The sequence below is a fragment of the Cyprinus carpio genome, chromosome B20 (assembly GCF_018340385.1).
Source record: "Cyprinus carpio isolate SPL01 chromosome B20, ASM1834038v1, whole genome shotgun sequence".
Lineage (NCBI taxonomy): Eukaryota > Metazoa > Chordata > Actinopteri > Cypriniformes > Cyprinidae > Cyprinus > Cyprinus carpio.
In genome coordinates, this window is record NC_056616.1 from 12,338,890 (window position 1) to 12,352,853 (window position 13,964).

The 13,964-nt window shown below is 37.5% G+C and overlaps 1 pseudogene; it reads right to left on the reverse strand.

Moving 5' to 3' along the window:
- Positions 1–1,650: 1,650 nt before the first annotated feature.
- On the reverse strand, positions 1,651–13,960 carry LOC122134613 (annotated as a pseudogene).
- Positions 13,961–13,964: the final 4 nt, after the last annotated feature.

The following is a 13,964-nucleotide window of genomic DNA, read 5'->3' on the forward strand; positions in this document are numbered from 1 at the left end:
TGGTGTAAAGCCGCAGAAGAGCGAATCAACGAACAAATCGTTTTGGAGAACGGGTTCAAAAAAGTCACTGAATCAATATTACCATCACTAATGACTTTTGTAGATTATCTTCTATAAATATAAATTGTTAAATTGTTTTGCAGTGAACTACGCCCTTTCAATGTAATTGCATTAACTTTTTAGTATTTGAGAAAATTTTCAGTACTTGAGAAGAGTTGACGGAGAATCCATTCCACTGTTCTCCACGATGTACTTTGTAAGTACAGCCACATGATGGCAATAGAGTACCTTAACTTTGTTCCTGCCATTCCTAATGAAGAGTCCTTCTCAATACGAGATGATCAAATATAATGTTTTGATTAAAATACGAACACAGTTCAACATTTTCCCCAGGGAAATGACTAATAAAATGTCAATTATCTTTTTATTCAGACAGGCCCTACTGTTTTAAAAGTATAAATGTTCAATGTAGTTCATAAATTATTGTGAGGTCATAAAACTGCATTCATTTTTTAGATTTTGGGGGGGAAAGTCACTTAAAGTAGTTTTAGAGCAAGCACAACATGTAACACTACTAGACACTGATGTCATTGCTTTCATGTCAGCTACCCTCCGAATAAATGGAATTTTTTATTTTACAGTGAATGTGAGGGGGAAAAAAACTTAAGCTAATATATTGCAGTACATAGAGCCTAAAATATGTGTAATGTACAATTAGCTACAGTGTGGTATATACAGTACAGACCCAAAGTTTGGAAGCATTACTATATTAATGTTTTTGAAAGAGGTCTCTTCTGCTCATCAAGCCTGCATTACAGAAAAAACAGTAATATTGTGAAATATTATTACAACTTAAAATAATAGTTTTCTATTTGAATATACTTTAAAAAATAATTTATTCCTGTGATGCAAAGCTGAATTTTCAGCATCATTACTCCAGCCTTCAGTGTCACATGTAACATCCAGTCTTTCACATGATCATTTAGAAATCATTCTAATATTCTGATTTATTATGAGTGTTGGAAACAGTTCTGCTGTCTAATATATTTGATGAATAAAAGGTTAAAAAGAACTGCATTTATTCAAAATATATATATAAGAATGATTTATAAAGGATCATGTGATAATGATCCTAAAAATTCAGCTTTGCATCACAGAAATAAATGATAATTTAAAGTATAATAAATTTAAAAACAATTATTTTAAATTGTAATAATATATCACAATATTACATTTTTTTCTGTATTTTTGATCAAATAAATGCAGGCTTGATGAGCAGAAGAAACTTTTTTCAAAAACATTAAAAATAGTAATGTTTCCAAACTTTTGGTCTGTACTGTATGTATGGTAGGAAATAAGGCAAGGTCCTCTAGCACTTACACAGTGGGTTAAAATCAATACATCATGCAGAAAGTAGACCTTTGTCCAAAGAGCTGACAAATTGAGAAATGAGTATGCGTGCCTCTGAATCTTGCTGGATCAAGAGAACACAAGCACACACTTACACTGATAAGAGGAAACACTGCAAGCCAAGCATTTAGTCATAATCAAAAAGTAATTTTCACAAACATGATGCTGGAATACAAAATGGAATAAATAAAAAATATATATATATATATATTTCACATGACAAGAACACAAATACAGTGGTAATTCATACTGGGTTTTATTCACGGTAATAATAAGAACAGAAAAATGGCAAGAACATTGCAGACGAGGAGCCATAGATTACAGGTACACTACACGTGTGAGTTTAGATGACCATGAACGGCTCAAAGTTCAGCACAGGTAAGGTGTACAAGCTTCATTCAAAATGCATTTCCTTGGAGGAAACCCTAAAACACGATCCAGCCGTCTGTGATATGATATCCACTTCAGCTCAGTGCACTGTAAAATAAAACAGCTTATTCAGTTATGGTGCATTTACTATATGCACAACTGAATATATGCACAACTGTTTCCTTTATACTGGTGCACAGATAAATTTGTCACCTTCAAAATATGTTACCAGAAACCCGGTAATAAATTCCACATATAGCACATTAAACAAATCTGTATATACACCTCATATGTAAGGGGGGAAAAAGTTAAAAGAAAAGCCATCAATTACATAAACAATGAGTTTTGCAAATAAACATTATGAATGCGTGACAATATTTGCACCATCAAAACTGTTTACAGAAAGACAGTTGTGGTGTCTTGTGCCTAGTTGGAGGATAAAGTTGCCCTGAAAAATAAGGATGCAAGGCACTGGGGTTTCTGAGCAATGAATGTTTATCAGAGATCTGGCTTCACACCATTTCCTTGTGAAACTGAACACACTAACAAAATATACTGCAAAAACAGAGTACTAGTTCAAAGACAGAGAACATATCAACTACCTAGGTTAATACTGACAATCAGAAAATACATGTCGTGTTTAATTTAGCCAATGTTATCATGCCCATTATCATATTTAAATAGTTAAAACTGCAGTGAATTCAGACAAGTGAACAAAGCAAGGAAGTTCAGTCATTCCATGAAATAAAGTCACGCTGAGTGTGTTCCTGGAGAAAGATTTCAATGCATCTCCTCCAAACTACTGACTACATGCTGATGGGATGATATGGATGTACAATGGAGATGTACAGAATACCTGCAGCACTCGACAGCTCTAAATTTTTGTATCTCAATTTAGCCAACTGTTAAAAAAAGTGATAGTTCTCTCAAAAAAAAAATCTGACATTTATTACACACTCATGTCATTCCAAATCTGTGATACACAAAAGAAGATTATATAAAAAAAAAACTCTTTTTAACCGTATAATTAAAGTCAGTGGGTTCCATTTTTTTTTTAGGTAAGTAAATTATGAATTTAGATTTTTGGGTTAACTGTCCCATTAAAAAGAACTGGAAGGAAATGAGAAACACTAACAGAAATATTACAAAAATCCATTCGTAAGTATTTGTTTAAATTAAAACTGCCCATTCACTCACTGCATAAATCTTACTCTCTGTAATCATTTTTAAAAACATATCTGACGCATATAAATATTACATTGACAAAGACAATGTTAAAGATATGTTGCATTCATATTCAGAGTGGCCTTTTCCTAGCTTGGGTTTCACAGTAACACTTCCGCAGGAAGTTCATGTTTACAGCATTCATACTGACAAAGATCCCTTCCCTCATTCTCTCAATGCATTACCGCTTATTGTAAGGCGTGAACTCTTAGATAAGAACAACTTTCTACACCTCTCAGATTTAAGAGCGTCTTTCCTAAACCACGGAATGAACCATTAGGGCCACAGCACTGATCTGTAGTGGACCGACTGAGAAGAGAAACAAGCCCTAGGAAGAACAGAGAATTACAAAATGTTATGAGAACGAGCCCTTGAGGGAAAACCATGACAAGGATACAAATGTCTGACAAGGGTGTTCACTCAGGTTAGTTTGCTTCAGAAAGATAAAAACAGACGGGAAGGACTGCAGACTGAGCCATACAGCGTATTGTTGAGCAAGAGAAAGCACAAGGGTCCAGGATGGGTGGGTGTCAGTCTGCTGAAGGAAATCCACTGAAGACAAATGCAGGAAACATTTGAAACCTTTTTGAGAATGGCTATAAACATCGCTGTTCAAGAGTCAGAAGCTTTGAACAGGTCCTCTGAAGATCATGACGTCACACGCACTCACTTTTAAGAAAAACAGCCAACAAAAAACCCTGTTCAAATTAGCAGTTCCATAAAATCTGTAAACAAATCAAGCGAAATAAATTAGTATGGAAATGGAGCTGGTGAAATTATCAAAATCATGAACATCATATGTGTTTGCAACCAAATGTTTGTTGGTTTTGACTACAACTGTGGACCTTCACTGGTCCAGGTCTTGTATATGTTAAACCGGATAATAAAGGTTAAACGGGGGGGATTTTCTTCAGGATAAGCCAAGGAAGCCAAAGAGAAGTGGCACCAGGAAAACGCAGCAGTAGGCCACTGTGCCGTAGACCAAAAACCGGTAAGCCAGTTCCACGTGCGCGTGTTGTCAAGCCTTCCGCACGTCATCCGAAGGCACGCCAAAGACCCTGCAGGCCAGCGGGATCGCCACTGCCTTCATAGCAGCCCTGACGGCTAGAAGCACGGCCACTCCTACCAGGAGCCGCATGATGGAGCGGCTCAGTAAGGCCCCGTCGATCAGGGGCAGGGTGAGCGGGAGAGCTTCTTCGGGGGGATCTGGCTGCAGACCCACTTGGTGGTTCAGACGGGATGCCAATGCGGCTCCGGCAGCTGTGGCCAACGCTTGGGCCGTGTCGCCACGGGAGGTGCTCCATGAGTCCAGCGAGAAGGCCACCAAGCTGAAGCCAACATGCACAAGCACGACGACCAGAGGGGCGTAGCTGTGGGACAGGTAGAACGTGTCGATGTCATGCAGCATGGGCTGAAGGACCGCCAGGATGAGCACACTGTACAGGAAGCCTGTGATCACCTCCTGTGAAGATGAAGGAACAAACTTATTAGATTGAAAAAGTCTGAATTCTGTCATCATTTAGTCACCTTCACGTCATTTCAAACCCATAAGACCTTCGAAATACAAATTAAGATATTTTTAATGAAACCTGAGAGGTTTTGGTCCCATAACTTTTTATACCACCTTCATGACATTTTTGTTTCTATATGTTTTAGTTACCTGGACGTTCAATGAAGGGAGACAATCCTCTCAGTTTTCATTAAAAATATCCTAACCAAAGTCTTAAAGGTTTGTAACGACATGAGAGTGAGCAGTTTTTAGACAAATTGCCATTTAAATTCTCATCAGTTTATTCCCTACTGGCCAGGCAAATACTTGAAGGTTAGTGAGAACAGGTATTGCTTGGCACGAGAAAGGTGGTGTTCAAGCATCAGTGATCTGTATAAACATTGTGTGAGTCATTATGGATACAGTTATACAGTTGGTGTATAGAATTAACAAAAACGTTCAGCCTGAAATAAAACGTTGCAATGTATTTATTAACTATACAGTGAGTCCACTAATGTAAGGCCATGATTACCATAACATGTCAAAACAGACCTGAGAACAGGCTGGAAGAATATGGCATGTAGATCTGATAAAGAGGTGTCATTTATGCAGGTTTTACATACACTTCAGCTGCATTATTTTGTGTATGGCACCAAAATATTGTTCAGTGCATCTCTCCATTTTATGTTAGATTTCACAGACAGCAGATGTTCAAATTCTGAGCTTCCAGCTCACCTTTTCTAACACTGCAGTCTTGATGAACATTAGGAACTGGTTTTGTAACATTCTTCCTTCAGACTTAGTTTTTTGACATTTTATGTTGATTTTAATGTTGTCATATCTTTGTGAAGAATTTTATTTAATAAATTATTTAAAAAATTACATTTTTTGAAGAAGTTTCTGCTCACTTTTCAGTTAAAAGCGAGTGGTTCACAATATTCAAAAAGAATGCAAAGCTACCATAAAAGTGGTCTATGTAACTCATCTGTTTTATTCCAAGCTATCTGAAGTTATACAATAGCTTTGTGTGAGGAACAGACTGATCATTCATTCATTATTTACAGAAAATCTTGAGATCTGCCCTAGCTGTTTGCATCACAATTAAGCAGCAGAACCGTTTTTATTCAATATTGATAAAAATAAGAAATGTTTTTTGAGGATCATGTGACAATGAAGAATTGATTAATGGCTGCTAAAAATTCAGCTTTGCCATCACAGAAATGAATTGCATTTAAAATTACATTAAAATAGAAAACAATTATTTTAAACAAATATAATTTCACATTTGGAGCACTTTGTTGGTGCTTTTGCATCATATTTGCTTGAAAGCCTCAATTTCGTTATATGGAAATGATATAGAGTGGTTAGAATATTCTTCACTTTTTTATTTTTTATTGTTCCACAGAAGAAAGTCACAAGCATCTGGAGAGTCATGATGCAGTTCAGTAAATGATCCATTTGCCCCTTGTTGTCTAATCTTATGTGAGGCACTTTCAAGGTTAACAGAAGATTATAGCCTGACTTTGGACACCTCACGAGAACACTACAATCTGATTGTCTGTATATGATACACTCATGCTGTTATGTACTTTAAAATGGGTAAAAGGTCAAAGGAGCCTGCAGAAGGAAAATCCCTAATCATGAGCCAACCACATAGTCACGACAAGAAGCCTGTATCTTAACTTAGATCTGATAGATGTGTAGCCTGTTCAACCTGTCCATGTCTATTTTATACATGTACACACACTGCTCCATGTGCTGCAAGCCAAAGGTCTCTGATTCTTTCCAGCAGCGTCTCGTTTTAACATTCCCACTGCACTGCTGCTCTAGTCCTTCCCTCTGTATATCAATCTTTTTAAGTTGAAGGGTTGAATGGATGCTGGAAAGATCTAAGAGACTTTTTTTTTTTCATAATCTTCTCTCCCAAAGCACTCTGATCACAGGCACTTGAGCCCTAAGCTGTCAAACAGTCCATCAGGGGCTCAACAATAAGGATTTTTTCTATACTGGCTTGTCCACAAATTCAGATTTTTACTTGCCTTGCCAACATTTTCACACAAATAAGAAATATTTTTAGTAACATTTCTATGACAACTAGTTTAGATTTTTTAGGTCCACTAGTTCAGATTTTAGTGAGATATAATGCAACCACCAAAGACATCCCTCTGCATGAGTACAACCAACAACTATATTTATATATTTAGGCATATTTACATAAGCACAATTTGAAATAACATTCATTAAAAAAAAAAAATCGCATGTGGTCAATGAACCACATAAGACATGGCAAAAGTGGACTGGCCCGATAGGACAAGTGACCATACAATGTTGAGCCCTGGTCCACAGACTTGTTCCCACAACATTCACACAGAGCACAATCTAGACTTCCTAAATCATTAGGTGTGCAGATTTCCACAAAGATGATTCAGCCACCTTCATCGAGAGCACAGCATTAAAATAACAAGGTTCCCATCACCTAGGCAACCAGCATCTGCTTTCTAAATCTGTCTGCTCCCACTAACAGCATTTAAAAAGATAAAGAGACACAGCCTCTGCAAAAAAATAACCGGTGTAAGAAGTCAGTGGTAATTGTTACTACATGCACAACCTTCAGCACTGATGACTAACACACAACATGTCAATCTTGATGACTAATGCAAAGCTTGTGTTTCAAACTGTCGGCCTCTGTCTGCTCAACACATAAAAATGTAAATGATCACCACTGGCTCATACAAGCCCAGGGGAAGCAATTATCCAATCAGGGATCTTCTGAGGAAAAGCAAAACAGATGAGCATTAGAAGATCAGATGATACTGAGTCAGCCGTGATGACTCACTGATTTGTTTCGTTACTGACAGGAGAGGGGTGCAAAAGACTAAAGCAGCATATATAAGGCTTCTTCTTGAACTGCTCTCAAAACCTTAATCGCGAAGCATCAAAGTGAGAACTGAAAAGTTCCTCAACTTTGAAAGCTGTGGAAAGCTGAAGGTGCCAGAACTGCATAAAACATATTAATATGCTCTGAATTATACACAGCTACTAGTGCAACAGACTGAAATGATCATGCTTATTAAAGGTTCGTACATACAAAAATGAAAACTGTCCTCATTTACTCACCTCATGATGTTCCAAAACCTATTTGATGATCCACTGGTTTAAGGCAATAAGAAAGAATGATTAAATGTGACAAAAACATTACTCACCAGGACAGAGTGCATGCCCATATAAATCCTGCTGATGCACACAAGGACACTCCAGAACAGAGCGATGCTCAGTCCAAACATGAACGGGTACTGTTGAACACAGAGGGGAAAGACTTGTGTAAAGTCAATTCTTAAAATTGGTAAAAACCAGGGTTATAAACTAAAACCAACACCATAAAAAAAGGGAAAAGAAAAAAAAACAGTTGGTAAAATAAACCTTAACTTAAATAAAACATAAACATATATATATATATATATATATATATATATATATATATATATATACTGTATATATGCATGTGCTGATATTTATCGTGCATCCCTAATATATACTGTATATTATTCAGTATATATTAGGGATGCACGATAATATTCGCACGATATTAATGCGCATCTTGTCAGTAAAGCCGGTTCTGTAATCAGTGGTAAATCTCTCCATGTACGTGCTTTCATGTGGAGCAGCATTAACTACACAGAGCTGTTATTCACTGACAAGCTGCGCAAAACATGCGGAAAATATGATCGTGGTTTTGCGCAGCTTGTCAGTGAACAACGCCTCTGTGTAATAAATTCTGCTCCACGTGAAAGCACACACGTGTATATACAGTGTGTGTATATATTTATAAAATGTTATTTTTTTTAACCTGATATAACTGAAATATAATGAAATAAAATTATTACATTTTATATACATTTACAAGAGAAAATAAACAGAAAATAAAAAGCTGTGGGTCATTAAGTTTTTTTAAAGACATAAATGCTTTAATTCTGCAAAGATGAAAGAGAAAATATTAAGCAGCACAGCTGTTTTCAACATTAATGAATCTCTTGAGCAGAAAATCAGCATATTACAATAATTTCTGAAGGATCATGCGTCACTGAAGGCTAGAGTAATGAGGCTGAAAATTCAGCTTAGACATCCACAAAATAAATTACATTTCAAAATAGAGAACGAGTCAATTTAAATTGAATATTTCACAATATTACTGTTTCTACTGTTTAAAAAAAAAAAAGATGCAGCCTTCACTCTTAAAAATAAATGCCATACAAGATGCCATAGAAGAACCTTTTTGTCTAAATGGTTTCATAAAGAACCTTTAACATCTGAAGAACCTTTCTGTTTGACAAAAGATTCTTTGTGGCGAAAGAAGGTTCTTCAGATTACAAAAAGGTAAGAAAGAGATGGTTCTTTAAAGAACCTTGGGCTGAATGTTTCTTTGTGGAACCAAAAATGGTTCTTCTATGGCATCACTTGAAGAACCTTTCGAAGCACCATTATTTTTAAGAGTGTTGCTGGTACTTTCGAACTTTCGAACGGTAGTGTATGTATATCAGAATCCAATATTTAGTCAAGTAGTATCCAAGAATGTCGTGTTTTTCATACCAAAGAAAAGGCTGAACAAACTGCTTACAGCAGGGCTAAAAACCATACAAAATAACTTACAATACACATAATGATCAACCACAAATTAAGCAACAGAATCAGGACAGAGTGGGCCAGAATGCCTTATGAGTCCATCAAGGATTGAGACCAGCAGGCACACTGTTAATGTAAATTCATAAGTTTGATGAATTCTGAACATACTCTAATACTTTAGAGGGAGACCAAGTGCAGTTGCAAGAGATGTGGATCGAAGTAGCTTCTGATCTATAGAAATGCCTCTGGACTTCTCATCATTCAGAAAAGATCCATTCGTTTTTGGCATTCAGTTGAACTTTCCTTATGTGCCCATGCATTTATTCACTGCAGTAGTCTGGGCACTATAGCAGTACCTCCAGTCCCTCTGTGTGCAAGTTAAAAATTTGAGCAGACTTGACCTCACTGGTTCTCCAGCAACTTCCATAATAAAGCGTTAAACGCAAATTTTCAGTTTCCCTGAAAAAAATCTTCATACGTGAAAACAAAGCTGCTAGTTCTTCATTCTCCAATCTGTAGGCTTGTTTGAATAAATCATCTACAGAAAATCAAGAAGCCAGAGCAATGGCGAAAGAAGAGGATACATGTTTGAGGCTATTGTTCCTAGTTTCCTGCTAAATTTAAGAGGATATGAAAGCAAGAAAATAAACTATAGGGACTGATTTCTGTTTTCTACACAAACAGCTGGATAAGATCTTCAGTCTTCAGCAGGAACACAGCACATTATCAGTCAGTTTCTGCTGACAAGGGAAAAAAATTAAGAAGAACAGACTTCTTATTAGTTTTTCCCCAGCAGTTTTTCCATGAGAATCTGTCAAAAGCAGAAGACTAAGAAAAGTTTTCTACAGAACTAGATCAGATCCCTGTTGTATATAACAGGTGTATCAAAAAGAGTAATCATAATAAGCAATAGCACAACGTCTTCTAACTATATGCTTGTTGTTAAAAGTAATGATTTTTAACACCAACAAGCATATGATACAGATAACTTAGCAGAGAAATCCATATTTATGAATAATACAGTGCACTCCATAAACCTTTAGTGCTTAAGTAACAAAGTCTACATATTTTCCACCCCAAAAAAACTATTGAGATTAATGTCCTGTCTGGAAATGCATATACTGGCAACCTTGATTTCCAGATGAGTTAGTTCTACAATAATATGGAAAAGTAAAACTATTTTCCAATGGATGCAACAGACTAAGGACAGATGAATTTTGAGATCTGAAAATCAATTTTTGAGCACCAGTGAGTGAAATAATGCCCTTCACACAGCAAGTGAACTTCACACAGCAAGTGAATTAGTATAGAAACTAAAAACATACCACTTCCTCTAAAGAGAAACAGCTTATTTCGGTACTTTTTGATGCTGCAAGTCCTCGTCATCCTTCAAGTAAGTTTTTGAGAACAAAGCATTAGGAATATGCCTCAAATATGTTTGATTAAATATGACGCATACAATTAGACAGTGCTTCATAATCTATAAACAGTTTAAATAGCTAAATGAACTGACATATATGTATATAGAGAATACAAAACCTTTACATTCTTGTCTGTTAAATGTTAAGGGTAGTTAATGTAGTCACTGAGATCTTGAACAAAAGTATTCTGTTGTTTCTTTGTTTTAATGGCCTAGTGAAGAAAGTTCTGTTACCATTTATTTTCAAAGATAACTTAAACTAATAAAACAACAAAAAAATCAATGAAAGCAGGAAATCTTTTTGAAATGAGATCATTACACAATTCTTATGCTATGAGCCATCCCAACCCCCTGTACTGAAACTGACAGGTTCACTGATTAACACTAATTAACAAACAACATAATTATTTAACCATCAGTGCATTTTGGAGTATTTCTTTAATTCTTTAATACCACTTTGTAAAGGAATTTGCTTTGAATAAATGATACATCTAGGTAAACAGTGAAATCTGGGCTGGGCATCAGGATATTATTAGCTTGCTTATACATAATAACTGAAATGCTAAAGGTAGGTTGTTTTGATAATGAGGACAGATGTTCAGAATGAATACAGCACACCCAATACAGCACAGCAAGTCTTAACATGTTAGACCTAACTTGTATCTTTTTCTACAATACTAGCACTTACTTTATTATTAGTACGGAAAAATTTTAAGCATATTAGCCCTTTCCAGTACTGCAGTAACCATTCAGTTAGTTACTGGCACTGCAACTTTTGCTACTACTTGCTGTCCCAAAAGTGAAAAGTAATTATTCCATTGTCACTGGTAACAAATCACATGTTTGCTGGGACAGAATCATTGCGAATTGCAATATGGGAATCTGTTGTTGAAGTATATGTATTACAATATCTGCACTTACATACAATTACTTTTTACATGTCATATGTAAAGACTAGTCAGAATTTTAATAGCCTTGTGGGTAACATGCCAACTTGAAGCATCGTTGTGCTAAGGCTGTCCAGACTTCGAACCCTGGCTCAAGGACCTTTCCTGATCCTGTACCCCTCTCTCTCCCCACACCCAGAGCAGTGGGCAGCTATTTATGCTGCGGCGCCCGGGGAGCAGTTGGGGGTTCGGGTGCCTTGCTCAAGGGCACCTCAGTCATGGTATTGCCGGCCGGAGACTCGAACCCACAACCTTAGGGTTAGGAGTCAAACTCTCTAACCACTAGGCCACGACTTCCCCCTAAATAGTATAGTTGAACTATGATGGAATAATTTCTCTACTAATACATTATTAGTAGTAGTATTCGTTAATATAACTTAAGGGACCAGGGCTAACATAGCAATAAATAGTAACACTTTTCTTTAAGGTTTCCTTGTTACAAGTTACATGTACTTACTATAATAATAATAAATTAAGCATAATTTGACTTAAGTAACCCTAATCCTAACCCCTAACCATATAGTAAGTACATGTAGTTAATTAACATTACTCAGTACTTAAATGTACAATTGCACTGTAAAATAAAGTGTAACCCAATAAACAGTTGTAAACTAATTTCAACAAATGAAAGAATTAATAAAAGAATGAAATGATTAATAAACTCTGCATCAAGTGTAGGTCATGTAGGTTAAGGCATCAACTAACTTTGTTACTTCTCACTCTTTGAAAAGTGACTAATTGTTGAGGAATAAATAATAGTATTTAATGACTTGAGTGCAACTGGCTAATTGAAAAGATACTAATCAATAAGTGCTAATGCATAGCTCGTAATATAAAAAAATAAGTGCTTGTTAGTTTTGGAGGACAGATTGCTAAGAACAGACAGACGGAACACTGTCCACTTGTCTCACGTGGGTACGATTATCGATTGGTCTTGTGTGTGAAAACAGCTCAAGAGTGCATCATACCTGCCATCGGCTGCACGTGAGCAGGAACAGACAGAAGGGCAGCGCGGTGCCGGTCATGGCGTGTGTGGAGGGCATGCTGTACTCCGTGTTGTAGAACACCTCCACTTTGACCACAGGAGGAGATGCGGGACGGGTCCAGCGGACCAGATCTTTCGTGGACTGGCCGAGGAACAGCACCCAGGCCCACACCACGATCAGCTGCCGGCTCACATAGGGGTCGACGTTCCACATCAAGAAGGGAAAGAACAAGATGAAGAACATCTCGTTGCCCAGCTCGGTACCGACGGTGAAGAGATAGAAGAGAAGCCTGTTCTCGATGATGAACTCCTGGCCAACATCACCGGTCAAGGAGTTCCTGCGTAATGGCTTGACTGTGCCTTTGGAGTCCCTCTCCGCGTCTCGCCCCGAGGGTCCATTAGCGGAACATTCGTCCTGTTCAACATTTTCAACAGCCTTTAAACTTTTTCTCAGCCTTTGGGCCGGAAGTCTGTCTGCGGAGTCTCCACCAGCCGCGCATTGCCCCACGCAAGCACCGTTGACCCCAAGCGTCTCCCCAGCCTCGGCCGGTTTTTCAGAAAAAAACGTCCCGCGGACGCCGCAGAGCTGCTGGAATCTGGCGACATGGCAGGGATCCTACAGGTATCGACAAAGGCAGACGAATCTGTGGAGCGCGCCGCTTGCCATGGTGAAAGCGAAAGGTCTGAATCAGTATCCCACGCGCTGCTCACGAGAGGCTGTAAACACCAGCGCGTGCAAGGCTGCACTGAACAATGGCTGGTTATATTGCACGACGCATAGCTACACAATCCTCGAGTCTTCAAAGCGCAGGAGACAGCGGTAAAATAAGAGTGGCTGTTTGACTGGGAGCTAGGAAGTACCCTTCCGTTATTAAGCAGGGAGGACGATAGATGAGGTATGTACGTAGCTGAAGGCGGGGACGCGCACTGGCAGTGACGCACAGTAGGTCCCGGTCTTTCTCAATTATGGTCTGCTGGGAATATGTTTTAATATTCTCTAAAAAAAAAAAAAAAATTATAATAATAATAACGTTATAGTAACTAGCATGAAACAGGAGGATCAGAAAATGGGCGGAGCTTAGCGCTTTAACAAGAATGATGAGTTTGAAAAATAAATCGTTATTAGTTACTCGCTCTGCATAATTTATTCAATGGCTGTTATCGGTTTTCGATGGAATTTTCAAGTGTAAATTATCATACAGGACTCTTCTTAAGCAGATCGTTGATGTCGATTTCACGTGGTACCTGTTACTTTTCACCGCGCTGGTTAGGCTTCACCAATCACAGTCATTTTAAAGTAGTAGATGGGAAATTATTTTAAAAAGTCATTTCAAAGGGATTGCGGAGTATTTCTGTTTGTGCGAAAACTGCACAAATGCTCGGAAATAACTAAGCTAAATCATACGTTTGATAATGTCTCCCAGACAAAACCTCACGAGATTTATGCGACCCAGTTGAGTTTTCAGTTGAGTAAGCAGTCGAGCGCCCCCAAAAGGTAAA